At 36.0% G+C, this 15,931-nt stretch overlaps 1 protein-coding gene and 1 non-coding gene across 2 annotated transcripts in view; one reads left to right on the forward strand and one right to left on the reverse strand.

Annotated features, from left to right (window-relative positions):
* The window catches only part of LOC111415938 (neural cell adhesion molecule 1), a 266,395-nt gene that overhangs the window by 163,924 nt on the left and 86,540 nt on the right, over positions 1-15,931 (reverse strand). The window lies entirely within an intron of this gene.
* On the forward strand, positions 13,344-13,461 carry TRNAL-CAA (transfer RNA leucine (anticodon CAA)). Its single transcript has 2 exons — positions 13,344-13,381; positions 13,417-13,461. It is a non-coding gene; the product is annotated as a tRNA-Leu (tRNA).

The raw sequence follows: 15,931 nt of genomic DNA on the forward strand, positions 1-15,931 counted from the left end.
CTATCGTATTCATAATGGGACCGTTACCCCCAATCGAATAGAAAGACCGTCTTTCAAAAGATCGATAAACTATGTAAAAATAGAAGGTTTGGTAACATTTTAGATCCTAAAATTGTTTAAAGCTTGCAATAATTAATATTAAAATTCAAAATCCCTTCTATGAAAGCTTCGGTGAAATCCCCTGTATAAAAGCTTTGGTGACGTTTACAATGTTTTCGCAAACGTGAAGACACAAACGTGCATCGTTCGGATCGCTTCTTCTAGCGCATAAGATTCTCGTGGCATCTCGCTCATGCACCTTTTATTGACTTTTATTTCAAACAAATGACGGTGACGTCTCCAAAGTTTTTCAAATTTTCATTATTTTTTTTTGGAAAAACTAAAGCCCAGTTTGAAAAATAAAAAATTATAGAAGTCGTCAACATTGCTATCGAATAATAGTATCGCTATAGAATAATAACTATCGAATAAGACAATAAAAAGAAGTGTAACAACCCAATTTTTGAACATCTATTAGAAATGTTCTTTGATTTGTTATTTGCTATAGGCATGCAACCTTGAAATAACCTAGCCACTCGTTTAGAAAAGCCTTTCCAACGATCATTTTGACATAATAAATAATATGTTTCAATTGGTTGCGTGCACGTTACAATCAGGAAATGGTGAATAATCGATGAGACGCGCGAACAGTATTCACGGAACGGCGCGGGACGTAGCCATTAAATAAATTAGGACGGATTACTCACCAAACAATGCAATTTGCATGAAGATTAAATGGTCCTCGCAATCATTGTCTCTTTGTTGATGGTGTATGGTTACAATCCGAATGAAAAACAAGCCATGGTAACTTTATCCCATTCATTAAGCCCAAAACGCGAACATAGTGACTACCCCCAAATTCTCTAAGTCGATTAACTTAAACGATTTAACCGGATTTCAAACATCATTGGTGGTATATGTATTTAAAGGACAACTCTTCGTCAATAATCGCATAATAGTCCATGAACATGCTTATTGATTATTTAACGAATCAAAATTAATGGAATATTTATTTACAACAACAGTTACACAAACTATTTATACTATATGAAATATTCATCGTCTATTTATTATGTATTGCTCACTTCCATTCGCAGTCTGTTTTCATTTCCGTCAAGCCCGTTCGAATCACGAATGCGATTATACCAATATCCTCTTTAATGAAATCCGACGTCCAGCAAAACCGAGAGCACTAAACCCACATTGTTCCTTACACCGCCTATGTTTAATTTACTCCTTAATGATCTCGAAAGCGAGGTATTCAGAGCTATAATACCCCACATTAGGAACAAAAAGATATGGGGTCCGTCATCAAGTAGTTCTTGTCCGTCATAAAACGAGGGTAATAAAAGTGGACGTTTGCCGGAGTTAACGACAAGCAGAAATAATTATTCCTATTTAATATGGTTGGGGTGTTGTTGGCTCATATCGTAGCATTAACAGCACAAATAGCCTCAGCAAATGTAATTTCGTGCGTGGGAATTATGTAACCTTAGACGAGCTCGTTTCCTCGTCTAAAGTTAAAAATATCTTCCAATTTATGTGGATTCCCCGAGTGAATTCTGCAATATCCTTAGTAACTTATCTTTTTTTAAAAACCAAAAGTAATTAATAAATGCTTATATAATAAATTTATTATCTCTTCAAATTCGTTATAAACGTTATAAGGAAAGATGTCTTTGTGAACAGTTATTTAGGTTAGGTGCCAACTAAAGAAGGTAGTGTTCAAAAGGGAAACGACTAGCGATTCTTATCGGTTGAAAATGAATGGCTTTCGCTAACACCAACGTGTTTACATATTACCTTTGTCGGTGTTGGTGACAAAAATACCTTTAGATGCCTCTACGTTAGATATCTTTATTGTTGTGTTAGCGAAAAAAACGTGTCACTCACTTAACACATTGGATAGTAATACAAAACATTCAGATTTGTTAGTTTTGTGTGGTTGTTCTTAATTTTCAAAATAACGTTGGGAAAGTGTTCAAAACTGGCAAGAAATAGAAGGGGTTCTGTTTTCTTATCAGAGTTGATGTGATACAGATTTGAACGAGACTTGATTTTCTATGTACTTAACTAAATAAAACTTGTGTGAATATTTGTGCCAAGTTAATATAGACTTTATCTGTTTTCTCACAGCATATTTGATGGAACCTTAACCTTACACAAATTTAACCCAAATTCGATAGAATCATAATATAGACTTAACGACAATTTGATGACTGGATATAACCCTGGCACAGCGTTAATGCAGACTAGAAAGAAACATATTGCGGTCATCAAGACATCAGACATAATAGAGTTGATGTACACTCGATTGAGTCTTGATTTATCATAGACAAACCTCATCAAAGCTATAGATTTGTGTAAATGTGAATAAAGATTTGATAGAAGTTTGGTGTAAGAGGCGGGTGAGATATAATGAAGTACTGAAGAAGGCATGCTGCGAAATTGATAAAGATTTGACCTTGTATGCGCTTCACTTAATGAAACTTTGTGATGATTTACAGAAGAGTTGCCTCCATGGAACAGAGACTCACATTGAAACTTGACTTCACACATATTGATGCCTACTTGATACAATATTGATACAGACTTAATGAAGAAGATGTATTGCATCCATCAAGTAAGCAGGCATGACGGAGATTTGATGAAAACTACAAAATGTGATTCAATCATCATGTAGACTCGATGGAGCTTGGCTTCCTACACACTTAACTTCATGGAATAAGAATGGATAGGGATTTGATGAAGCTTTGAAGGAGGCTTAAATCAATCCTGATGGAGACTTGGCTGTCTACAGAGTTAACTTTATGGAATCTTGATAAAGATGTGATGGAAGATTGTTAAGGACATTATGCAGACTTGGATCGATGCAGAGTTAAAGGAGTCTGGGTGTAGGTTTGGTTAAGAATGGATGGGAATTTGATGAAGTTTTGAAGCAGGCTTTAATCAATCCTGATGGAGACTTGGCTTTCTACAGACTTAACATTATGGAATCTTGGTAAAGATTTTATACAGGATTGATAAGGACATTATCGCCAATTTCTTCGATGCAGACTTAAAGGAGACTTGGTGCAAGTTTGGTTAAAAATGAATGAGGATTTGAAACATTTTGAAAATGTCCTGAATCAAACCTGATGAAGATTTGGTTTCCTACAAACTTTGTTTTATTGGAATCTTGGTAAAGATTTGATGCGGAACATTGTGTAGAGTTCGATCGATGCAGAATTAAAGAAGTCTTGGTGCAGGTTTGGTAAAGAATGGATGCAAATGTGATGCAATATAACATTGATATAAATATGTTGGAGGCTTGATGATAATACAGATTTATTCATTATATTTATATGAAGACTTGAAAACACAATGGAAGCTTAATGAAAATATGATCTGATCTTAATGTGCATACTTGACGCGATTATTAGAGAAATTTAACACAATCCTATCGAAAACTTAATGAAAATTCATTAAGTCAGCAGGTATGATCGAGATTTGTTGATGACTTTATAAGCTCTGGATGCAAATTGTGGGTTATTAACGAAAATTTTACTTTATGTACTCATTAAATCAGCAAGCAAGATGAAGAGTAATACAGCCTCAACAAAGACTGAATGTAGTTTTGGTGCAGATTTAATGAAGTTATGACGCATGAATTATGCAAATTTGATATAGTCTATGGAATTTCATCGCAGAATTACTTAAGACTTGATGCAAACTCCTTGAAATGTTTTGCTTAACTTGCCCCATGCTCACCACATAAACCAAGAGGAACATTCCGTTCAAAGATGCAGAACTTTCCTGATCAAGAATCTGCAGAAAATGTTATTTTAATAACGAATCATTTTTTGTTTCTTTCAAAGATCTAGCCATTTTCAGTAAAATGTTTATGGCATCGATTTTCACTCCAAGTCATAAAGTGCATTTTAAGTGTCGGTTAAAACCTGATGGCCAATATAAAAAGCAAAGCAAAACGTAGCATACGTGTTTATTTAGGAGACGCTAAACTTTGATTCATGGCGCGATTTTATTAAGTTAACGAGTCGTACACGTTTTACATACGAAGGTAGTTATTAGCCGTTGTTTTATGGACCAAAACGCTACGGCGCGACACCACGATTTAAAATTTTAAACAAACCATTTTGCTACAGCCCTAATTATTCCAGAACAATAGAGGCATTTGAACCCTTTAAAAACTAGAGTTTAATGAGCGAATAGGGTGTTAATTTAGCGTTAGGCCCCTAGGTGGTTATAGAAGTCGCCGTAATGTCACGATTTTAGTGAGTTATTTTACAGTTGCGCAATTACTCCTTTTAATTAAAAGCAAAGCCTACCAACTGTGCAATTTAAACTGGTGACCTAGTCCGTGATTTCCGCTATCCATCCTTCCTTCCATCAATTAATCATTCGGAAAATTGAAAAACTAATTAACTAATGCGTTCGGGTAATTATGAGGGTATCGATTTTACCAGTTGATATACGATTGAGAACAATTTCTGCCTGCGAATAGGAGTGACCGACATGGGGGACGTGATACAATTTGTCACGAGGCAATTTAAGGTCTCCACTGTAAATCAACAGGCGGTACTTCCCCTTCTAAGGGATCTATAAAGAAATTACTGCCAGCAAGTCTTGCGTGTCTGTTGCAACGTGACGAAAGGGGGGATAATTTGTTTCACTAGAAACAGTTACCACGACATAATTTTAGTCTTCTTATATGTACAGTTATGTCTTTGCGGTATATTAAAAATGGGTTTTGGGATATATCATTATGTTGAGTAGAAGTATCCATAATGATTCATAACGTTTCGCAAACTATTATTACGTAGAGTTTACATTCATAGAACTGCGTGTGTGCACGTCAGCAAGACATAGCGTAAACGTTATAATGTAAAGTCAATATGGAATGGGATAATGATTGCATGGTATGCGCTAAGGTCGTGGTATTAGAGAAGCTAAATTATTTGTGTGCAGAACCGGCAACAAGAGCTGTCGACTCGACAGGACAAATAAATTCTACGGCACTTAGCGTTATTGTGACTGTTCCCTTTGGCTGCGAGGAAATAAATAGGTTCCAGGTTGAAGGGCCATTACCGTCAATCTCGCATTCGCCTGCGCGATCGAGAGGGCAGACTGTAAATTTAACCCGCGAAACTTTATCCCAGAACTCCATTTGTTACGGCCGGTTTTAATTTGTTTTCGCGTGTGCGCCAAACCGGCAAAAAGAGGCCGACGCCAAACGAAAACGAACCAAAAAAGGCCGTGTCGGACGAGAGGAGTCGGAGAACTACGCCAACTGCCGTCGAAGTTAAGCCATAACCCGGACAAGGTTTAAAATAGGAGCTCTCCTACTAGAAGAATTTCGCCCGAGCGAAGAAGTTTACGTATAACATATTTTGTGAAGTATTTTGGGCAGTTGTTTCCGCGTAAGATGCTTCATTGTTTTACATATTTTTAGAATTTTTCGATGGGGAGATATTCCAAACATCCGACGCGAAATGTTATTTTTAGAAGACAATAATTAAGTTGAATTGAAAATATTTGATTCGCACAATTAAATTTTCTTTAATGTATAAAAAACGTAACATTGCAGGCGAGATTATATTTTCATAAAATTCAATTGACGAGAATCGTGAAAATTACGACTAGCAAGGCGAAAAACACGGGCGCCTCGGTCGCCTTGATTTTACAGCCTTCTTTTTCACCCAGACCGGCAACTTAATATTCAAATAGCTGTGTACGCCTAGAAGAGTGGACTCGTACAAATTGAAACTGCCAAGAATTACGTTTGCGTTACGGGATTACCTGGAGGCAAAAGAAAACCCTGTAAAAGTGCTATAGAGAAGGAGGGAAGATCTAAAAAAGAGCAAGACTTCTCGTCCGACATTTGCGTATGATTTATAAGGGGCGTCAATACAACCCGTAAAGCTATTCGCTTACACGTTTATACCAGGGTTTTTTTGTTGCTCGTTTTCGGGACTGAGATTATAGCGTTACAGGATTCGCCTGAATTACGTATGTTTTTCTTTTCACGAGACGTCCTTCCCCGATACTAATACCGTTGTTTTACTTAATACCTTTTGAAATATCGCCAAGCTTTGATATTCGAAGCGAGAGGTCGAATGTTATGTTACGGTATTGACAACTTTTATGAAACACGTTCATTTATACGTGTATTGTAGGAGTAAAATATAAAATTTGTAAATTTTTTTGGTGGCTTTTCGAGTTCCAACCAATGTGTGTATCTGTCATTTATTAAGATCAATTCTGCTACTGAAATTGACAAATTCTAGTTTGGATACGAAAGTTGTAAGTTGTTGTTTGTTTTACTCAAAATAACAAAGCGTAAAAATACAAATTCACCACAAAACAAAGATCAACTCACAACTATCTCACCTGATCCCTCTTTAATATTCGTCATACATACATACTTGCAACCACTTCTGCATCATATAAAAACGAGAAACATAACAAATATCTACAATATTTTCCAAAGAAATGATTGATAGCGCAAATATAATTTCATTCTGCTAACTGACTCGACTCTTAATATTTTTAGTGTATACAAAAAACTCAATAACCCCTTCTTCAAACCTTGATGCTGGGCGATATAAACGGCAAAAAAATAGCTTGCGGTTGTTGAACTGATAATTAAAGAGGGATTATACTACAAAATTTTTCTAAAATGTTCATTCAAAAGACCAAAAATGTATTGACATCGCTTGCGGTCGAGGCTCAGTGGTTAAGAATATGTTAACCTGAAACTGATCATCATATTGTATCGCCTCGCTCGCAAGCGGCTTCGGTTTTATCAGATGGCGGTTTAGATGTTTTGGATAAATAAGCCGAGGTCGCTTGCGATCGTAACTTAGTGATTAAGATTATTCAAACTTAACTCTGAATTGGTCTCGGAGGTCTAGGAATAGTTGCAATGGTTCTTCTAAAATTCAATTGTTCTTCGCCTAGATTAAGAGCGTCATCTTTGAGAAATGTTTTTCGCAACATTTTCTCTTTTTAATTTTTCATGTAATTAGGTACTAATTACAAATGCGTTTATGCCAGCAATATTTAATAAGGCAAAAAATAAGGTCACTAGCCATCTCTTTATTCTTTTTGAACAGGTATATGTGGCAGAAAGCTGGTCTACAACATCTACGCCACATTTGGTGACGTTGTAAAATGCTATCACTTCTGGTTTCTGATCCGCAGAGGACTGACCGATCGTAGGCTGGTCATGGAAAGTCGAAACAAGTACAACCGACTTATACTTCTTTGGTACGTACGATACCAGCAGCATTTTGTCTTTATAGCCAAATAAACTACTTTTTGCTTGGTGATGCCTGCTTGGTAGACATTCATGATGAATTTCCCTCTTGTTTTTTTTAAATACCAAGAATGGCAAGGGAATAATTATTGAGCAATTCCAGAGCCAATGGAATACTGGTATACCAGTTATCTGTAGTAATATTCCTATTTGAACCTTTGATGGATATAACAAGTCTCTTCACTACCTCACCAGGAGAATTGCTCTTTGCATTTGTACCATGTAGTTGAGCTCCAGTGTAAAGTTCAAGGTTATACGTATAGAATGTTCTAAAATTAGCTAGATTATACACTTTTAATCCATACTTAGAGGGTTTATTGGGAATATATTGTTTAAAACCGCACCGCCCTCGAAACGGAATAAGCATCGCGTCACTAGTAAGATATTCCCTTGGTGAATAGTTGTTCTTGCATAGTTCAACGAATATATCGAATATATCTCGTATATGTGCCATCTTGTCGGATTTTAGACGATCTGGTCTGCTTGTCAGATAATTAAATCTAATGCATCTTATTAAAAACAAAATCCTCTTGGAGCTCATGCATAAGCGAACAAATTCAACACCGGTGCCATCGGTATTCCACATGTCCAAAAAACTAAGATGGGAAGTTCTCAACATTCCACTCATTATCAAATGAGTGTGTATTCTGCGCATCTCGCTTTCTAGTGAGGTTTTCTTTTATTAGATCTACGTATTCATTTGTTTTTTCCGTAATTAATACAAAAATGTCATGTGTCATAAAGCATTCAAACGAGGACAATCCGAGTTGTTGCTTGTTTTGCATTGAATTTAAGGCCAGGAAGATGGGATATAATATTCTTTGCTTTTGTCCTTCTTGGAGTTGGAAACTCTTTTTCCACTTCAAGGTTTTATCTTGTCTTATAAAATAATATTTTTTGTAGCTGTTTCTTCATCTTCGCTTGATTAAGAGTTAGGATTAGCCTCCATGGCATCTGATTCGATTTCCACAGAACTCTCGTTATCTTCTTCATTTACTGAATCGCTTCTAGAGTTATTGTCATTGTTGGAATAGTCTTCAAGCATAATATTTTGCACTATTTCCTCTAGTTCGCGTTCTGTTAGAGCTTCACGTATTTTATAGGAGTCCATGACAGTGTAACCACGAATTTTTTGAGGTTACATTCGTGTGTTAACGTTTAAACAAATATTTAAGCCCAAAAGCTCTTAACGACATGCGACTTATACTTTATCAGGTGATCTGAAATTGGTCATCATATTGTAATGCGTCGCCCGCTAGTGGCGTCGGCTTTATGGTGATGTTGTAGATATTTTGACTAATTAAGCCTTAAGACTTCAATCTACCGGAAAATGAAGTTGTATATTTACCTGTAGATATACAACTTCACCCGACAAAGGCGAGGCCGCTGGCGTGCGCAATATTACACTATGATGACCAATTTCTGGCTATATAATCTTAGTTGCCGAGCTTTGGCCGCAAGCGACTTCGGTTTAATTAGTCAAAATATCTAAACTTCATCTGATAAAGTCGAACCCGCTCGCAGCCGAGGCGTTACACTATGATGGCCAGTTTCAGGTAGATAGGATCTTAATCACTGCGTGTCTTTCAATCAAACAGTAGGTTTGAATATGAGCTTCCCAAATGAAGAAAACTGACCACTTCATGATTATAAAGGCTTACAAAAATCCATTCAATTAACTCATTTAATATATCAGTTTATTATATATGGTGGTCAGGTAAAGTACCACTTCCGGTTACACGATTCGAGTGAAATTTGTGATGTGATTCTCATAATTTTCGGCTTTATCAGATGAAATTGTAGAATGTTTGAGCGACTAACCAGAGATCGTTTGCGGCCGAAGCTCAATGATTAAGACTAAATTACTCTTGCCGACGTTCATTTTGTATTTGATATATTAAAGTTTTTACCTTCGATATTATTAAAACTGATTTGTTGGTTATCATTTTAGCACTAGATAAGGGCACAATCACGGTGCTACCTAACCTGAATCACTAGCGATATAAAACAAACATAACACCTGCAAATTCCTCCTAGATTTTTATTTAATACAGTATTCCAGATAATTGATGTAACATAATGGGCATATACCCTGTAAATGGTTTAAATGTAAAAGTAATTATCATTTGTAGGAACTGAGGCTTATTGATGCTCACATTAAATCATGAAAGATACGTTATGAAAGGCGCACAACCTTCATCAATCATAAACGGAAAATAAAATTCCAAGAACCCATAATTACCGTTTCTCCTACTTATAAATTCTAATGGAGGAGGATGAGAACTGTAATTGTTGGTGACGGTACGTTCCCATTATAACCACATTTAATGAAGCATTTTACTCGGCGGAATTTAACCCGGTAACAAAGTATCATTAACTACAGATTATCCGAACCTAGATTACGGTAGAGAATGCTTATGATATTTTGACAAGTATTAGTGAAATAGTAATGTTTTATTCATTAATTATTTTTTCATTATTAAGAAAATTTTTTAATCACATTAACTTTTTAATTATGTCAGTTCTAACCCTCTCCGTTTATACATATTTATAATTTAGCTGTATTACGATTACTTAGGAGTTTTCGTTTAAAATTTAAAGAGTTAAATTGGATTTTATGCAGACTTTGAACCTTTACCGACTAGTTGTACCATCAATTTCCACTTACAAAGTTGTCATATCACACTGTAGAACTTCGAACCGTTCGAACTCTCGCACGGAGACTTTGTCAAACATATACTTTAGAAATAACAAAGTATAGGTACACTGTCGTATAACAACAGCACACCACGTCTAGACGTGATAATAATATTGACCCACCATTTCAAACCAAAGATGACCCTGTGTATGTTCCCGGTATATGTTTTCTCATATGAATTCAGTCCGCGAGTTTTAGAGATCGAGGGTAATGTATGCCATGTGTGTTGTCATAAATGGGGCACAGAGAACGGCCGGCAACGTCACGGCGATTACGCTGTACAAGCAACAATCCAAAGAGTCGCAGTCAACAATACCAGGCCGATGTACGCCACCGTCTACGGACGTTTTATATGCAAATCGTTCTTGTTCAGGGATGCTAAATAGCAAAACATAAATATTCAGAGCGGGCAAGTCAACTCGTGCTGTGCGAGGCCGCGCCTTGTTCCCGACGCGCCACCTTCCGACGACGCTTCGAGTCGTCCGCGACGCGAATTAAAACGCAACCGCGACCGTATAACACTTTTATGGCGGTTTATATTTCAAAATAACGTGCCATATCTTCACTACAGTATACAGTTATCTTGACAATATAGTACCTACATTTTATATCAAATAGGTATTACAACATTTTTTTGTATTTTGTTCATATTAATTTAGTACCTACGTTGTACTATTTGTGTTAATCATTGTCATATAGTAATCCAAGAAAGTAAATCATTCCAAATATTTATTACAGCATTGCACACCAAAAGTTATGATTAATTACGATATTGGTTAGGCATAATTTAGATAAGTAGTAAAATAGCTAAAACTAATAATAACTATAAAACTTCTGCAACGACTGACATGATATCATCATTGATGAAATTGGCGGAAGCAGTAATCCATTGTAAACATTCTACCCAGAGCAGATAGTTCAAAAGGTTCTGCGTCACCTTCTTTTCCATAATAGTTTGCTTCGACTAGCACTAGGAAGTTATTTTGACTAATTAAATATGTTTGTTATCAATGGCTTCAGAACTTCTGGGTTAATCAAAACCTTTTTACCTTCTTTTCTAAATATCCTTGAATCAGCGTTCTCAACATCAAAAGCAATATAGTCTTTTTGAGAACACAATATTTGATAAATTGCTTTCTATTTGCAAGAAATTGCAACGTGCAAAATTGTACTGTTACAGCCTAGACATCCAACTAGGTAAGGATCACAAAAAATAGTACTATAGGTAAAGAATTCCTCTTTTCTTCGAACCATTAAACAATCACTTGTCCAATCTATTCATATTTGGAGAGAGTTGTTTGAAAACTTGTTACTGAAGAGGACTTGGATCTACTTCTTCATCAGCAGAATCATGATATTATTAATATCAGAAGACTTACTAGCAATTTCCTCAAAGAATAACAACAATATTTCAAGTTTAAATAATCTATTAATAGTTAAATCACGTCCTCGGCAACGTAAAAATGGTCGACTTACTGAAATACTTAGGAGTTGTCGGGCACTCAGGTTTTTTTTCGTAGATCATTTAAGATTTGTGAAAAGTAAGTTAGTCGGGATGATGAGGAGAATGGCAGTGATTGCATGCTAGGATTGGGGGGCGAGTCCAAAAGTATCTGTATTTTTCGCTATTCTGTATGAAGCCGAAATCCGGAGTGAGAGCTTAAAAAAGAGCCTTCCTATTGTGGGCGACGGGACCTATAGGACGGCTCCACGGACGCTCTACAATAGTGTAGGGTAGCGTTGTCATATCTGGTCGCCAGAGCTATGCATGGGAAGAGACTGAAGTTAAAAGAGGGGAGAATGGGAGATGAGATGCATGAGTAGCGAAGAGTGTTACAGCGACGTGTATGATGAGGAGACAGAGAGACGAGAGAGGCGGTTGTGGAACTGTATGCGGATGGGACAAAGGGGGAGATGCTTTCACAGCAATAGTGGTAATGTCGGGTGAAAATGTGTTATGTGAACATGGAGTAAGTATCGTGTCAATAGAATTAGAGATGGAATGAATGAAGAGAAGAGGGGATAATAGGCACCGATATGTTGTGATCAACAACTAAGCAACAATGGGGTGGGTGAAAAGGAGCAGGGGAGTGTATGTGAATGAGTTAGTGAAGATGTTTGAAAGTGTGAGGAAGAGTGGCAAGATAGTGGAATTGGTTTAGAGGAACAGAGAGGAAGAAGAGATGAAGATACCGGACAAGGTGTAGACAGATGTGCGTGTTTCCAGAGATGTGAGAATAGCGTGGAAATGGAGGTGGATGAAATCGGACAAGGGAAGGGGTATATTTATAAAGGATAGAATGGGTGAAGTGGCCATGTCCAGCAAGATTCAGCTAATGTCAGGTCATGGTCCTATTAGCGTGTATCTTAGGAGGTTTAGGGTTAGAAGTACGAATGGAGGGTGTGTGTGTGTACGGAGTGGCCGAAGACTCCTTACAGCATTTTCTGCGAGAGTGTATGAATAGCAGGAGAGTGGAGAGAATGGAGGAAGTAGGGAGGAAGAAGGATAAAGGGTTGTATCGTGCTTGATTATTGCGAAATGTAGGGCGACATGGTGGCTTATGGTGCAATTTGCACGATTTCGGTAAGCAGAAAAGAAAAATAGTTAAATCAACTAATAGTAACACAACATTGGCTATAAATTTAGAGGATTTTCCAGAAATTGAATCAATTTCTTAATCAACAATAAAACAATTCGAACCAGTTAACAATTCTTCTTCAACTCCTGCTTCAACAGTTAAAACATCTGAAGTGTATTTAGAGAAATTTAAGGATTTGCTCAAATCCCTAGTTTTTCATTTTCCTGCGACAAATACACAGAACACATATTGCACTCAAATATGAGTTTTGTGTTGCCAAATAACACAAAGTTATCGCTATTCTCGCTTTTGTCGCCATTGCTTTACGCCAATGCTGTTTTATAATAAACGGTTTAACCACTCGATATAAATTATCAATTTTTCCTCCAACTTTTAATTATGTTCAATTCATTAACTCAGTTAACATGTCCTCTATTTCTTAATATGTCTTAATTGTAATATAATCATCGAACCAGCGTAAACAAAGAATCTTGACTTTTGACGATTCGTCACCATTTCATAATAATACCAAGACCTTAAAATTAATGTTGTCCATAATTGCATATTTTGTTGAGTTTGGTGCTAATCGGAACCATCAAGAGTAAATAAATAAGTACATTGCTCAACAAGAAAAACCTCGTTTGAGAACACATCTAATTTTGTATAAATATATCGTTGGATTACGTCACTAATCTAGTGTAACATATATGTCAGGATGGCCGAGCGGTCTAAGGCGCCAGACTCAAGGTTAACCTTACCCGAATATATTCGGGTTTCGAGCGTTCTGGTCCTCTCTGAGGGCGTGGGTTCGAATCCCACTTCTGACAATCATTTTTTATTGGTTCACCTATATAATAATAATAAATAATGACTTTATTGTCTCCATTACAAAGAAGAAACTACAATACAAACTACAATAAATTAAACTACTTAATGAAATATTTTCAAATATTTAAGAAATTTACACTATAACATAATATATGGAGATCAAACGACGGGATACAGAAAAGTCTGTTCTATCCAACCGCAAAAAAAAAACAAAAAAAAATTCCATGAATTATAACAAACAAAAAGAAAAAAACAAAAGCAAAATCTTGAAATCATTAATACAGTATCAACTGGCGTAACTATTAACATCGTAACAATGAGTATATATCAATAAGAATAAGGCCAGACGAAGGTCACAACAAAATCACAGAGAAACAAAGAAAAACAAACATTAGACAAGACCCGTTGACTGCTGAAAAATCATATTCCTCAATTTTATTCGAAATTAGTCATATTTCAGTTGACGTAGTCCATGTGACAAGCTTCCATAAGATTTATAAACATGATATGTAAATGACCTTCGAAAAAGTGATATTCCATGTTTTGGAGAATAGAAAGTAATACCTGACCTTGTCTGACTTCCTTCGCACAGTGGTTTATATTTAATTTTATTATGCAGGTACTCCGGAACTCCAGAGCTAACGATTCTTTGATAGAGAGACCAACTATGAAACTCCCGTCGAGGGCTCATGCTCAGCCACCCAGCATCCTTAAGTTTATGAGCAATTCTTTCAAATTTGCGAATCCTATAAATGAATCTGAGGCAACTATTCTGAACCTTTTGTATACTTCGTGACGTGACTGCATCTACAGCCTTATGATGAAACATATAGTTAAATTGTGAAAAAACAAACATATCACAGAGGTGCACTTTTAATTTCAAAGGTAAACTTGAACGATGATCTCCGAAAATATGATCTCTGAATATATGTTTGAATTTGTTTTCTAAATCTTAAGCTAGTATCTAAAATCATACCAAGATACTTAGCTTCAGAGCCCTTTTTAATTAAGGTATTATTCATCTTAATGGATAAGTGCGAAGTAGTGTTGCGCTATTGGCCATTAAAACTCATCCTTTCTAATTCAAAAATCGTATCAAGGTCACCGCCGATACCAGCTGGGTATCATCCGCATATGTACAGGGGTCCCAATTTCGATGTCCGCATAGGCTATCTCCGAAACTAAAAGAGATAGAAAAAAAGTCGGAGCCGAAAACTCCGAACAGCTATCGTCTTTTGTTTTCGGCCTATCGGCAAAAACTGAAAATTTTACGAAAACGACAATCACGAATATCTCACTTATTATCAAAGATGGAGTATTATAAATAAAACATTATATGGGCAACTTTTTACGAAGAATTTAGTGGCGTAGGTAGAATTTTTTTCCCATCTTTTATTTTCGAGATTTTAGACGTAACTTTATTTTTTTAAATGGAAACCATAGTTGGCTATGACCTAAAATAATTTGTTATTTTCTTCTGATAACAAATATATATAGTTTGTGGGGTATATTTCTTATAAGTAGTTATTGAATAATTAACAAAAATTCATTTTGTTCTATCTAAAACTAATGTATGTATTTAAAAGTTAATGTTGCTATGGTGATAACAATACATACTATGATGGAACATAATGTATCAAATAATTGCCAAAGTTTGTATTTAAAAATTCGATAACAACTCTGGCATTATATGCTGGTACGATGCACCAGCATGTTAAGTGTCAAAGTATAACAAAACTGAATAAAACTTTACAATGCATTTCGAAAATTATGAAAAATGTAACATGATGGAATGCTATATGTTATCACTATCAGATAAGAATGCGACGTTAGCCACGGAATTATATTTCACAAGGTATCCGGAAAGAAGACAACCGCACGTAAGAACCTTCAGCCGGTTAGTAGAAAATTTAATAGATTTTTGGTCCTTCCCCAAACCACGTGCAAAAACATACCAAAATGACCTGTAAGAGGATGAAGTCAATGTGTTGGCTTCAGTTACGAAAAATCCATCAACGTCTTGCAGAGAAATTGAACAAGACGTCTGACCCAAAAGCCGCTGCTCCCGAATATGAAAGAAAAATATGTATAAACCATACAAAGCGGGGCTACCTCATTATTTACGTGCCAGAGGTGTCAATCTAAGATTAGCATTTTGTAGATGATATTTAGAAAAATTAAATAATCTGCTGTTTGTTCAAAATGTCATCTGGACCAATGAAGTCTCTGAGTGTTCAAAGAAGGTTGGGTTTCAATGTATGGTGTGCCCTTTTAGATAATAGAATTTTGGCATATAGTATCTACCATAAAAACTTAAACTCAGGTAAATACCTCAATATATTAAGGCGGCACATTGTGCCTTTGGTCGACAATTTACCATTAAATATGTCTCAAATGATATATTTTCAATACGACGGAGCACCGGCACATAATGCTAGAGTTGTTAGTGAATTTTTAAATATTACCACA

The sequence above is a fragment of the Onthophagus taurus genome, chromosome 7 (assembly GCF_036711975.1).
Source record: "Onthophagus taurus isolate NC chromosome 7, IU_Otau_3.0, whole genome shotgun sequence".
NCBI lineage: Eukaryota > Metazoa > Arthropoda > Insecta > Coleoptera > Scarabaeidae > Onthophagus > Onthophagus taurus.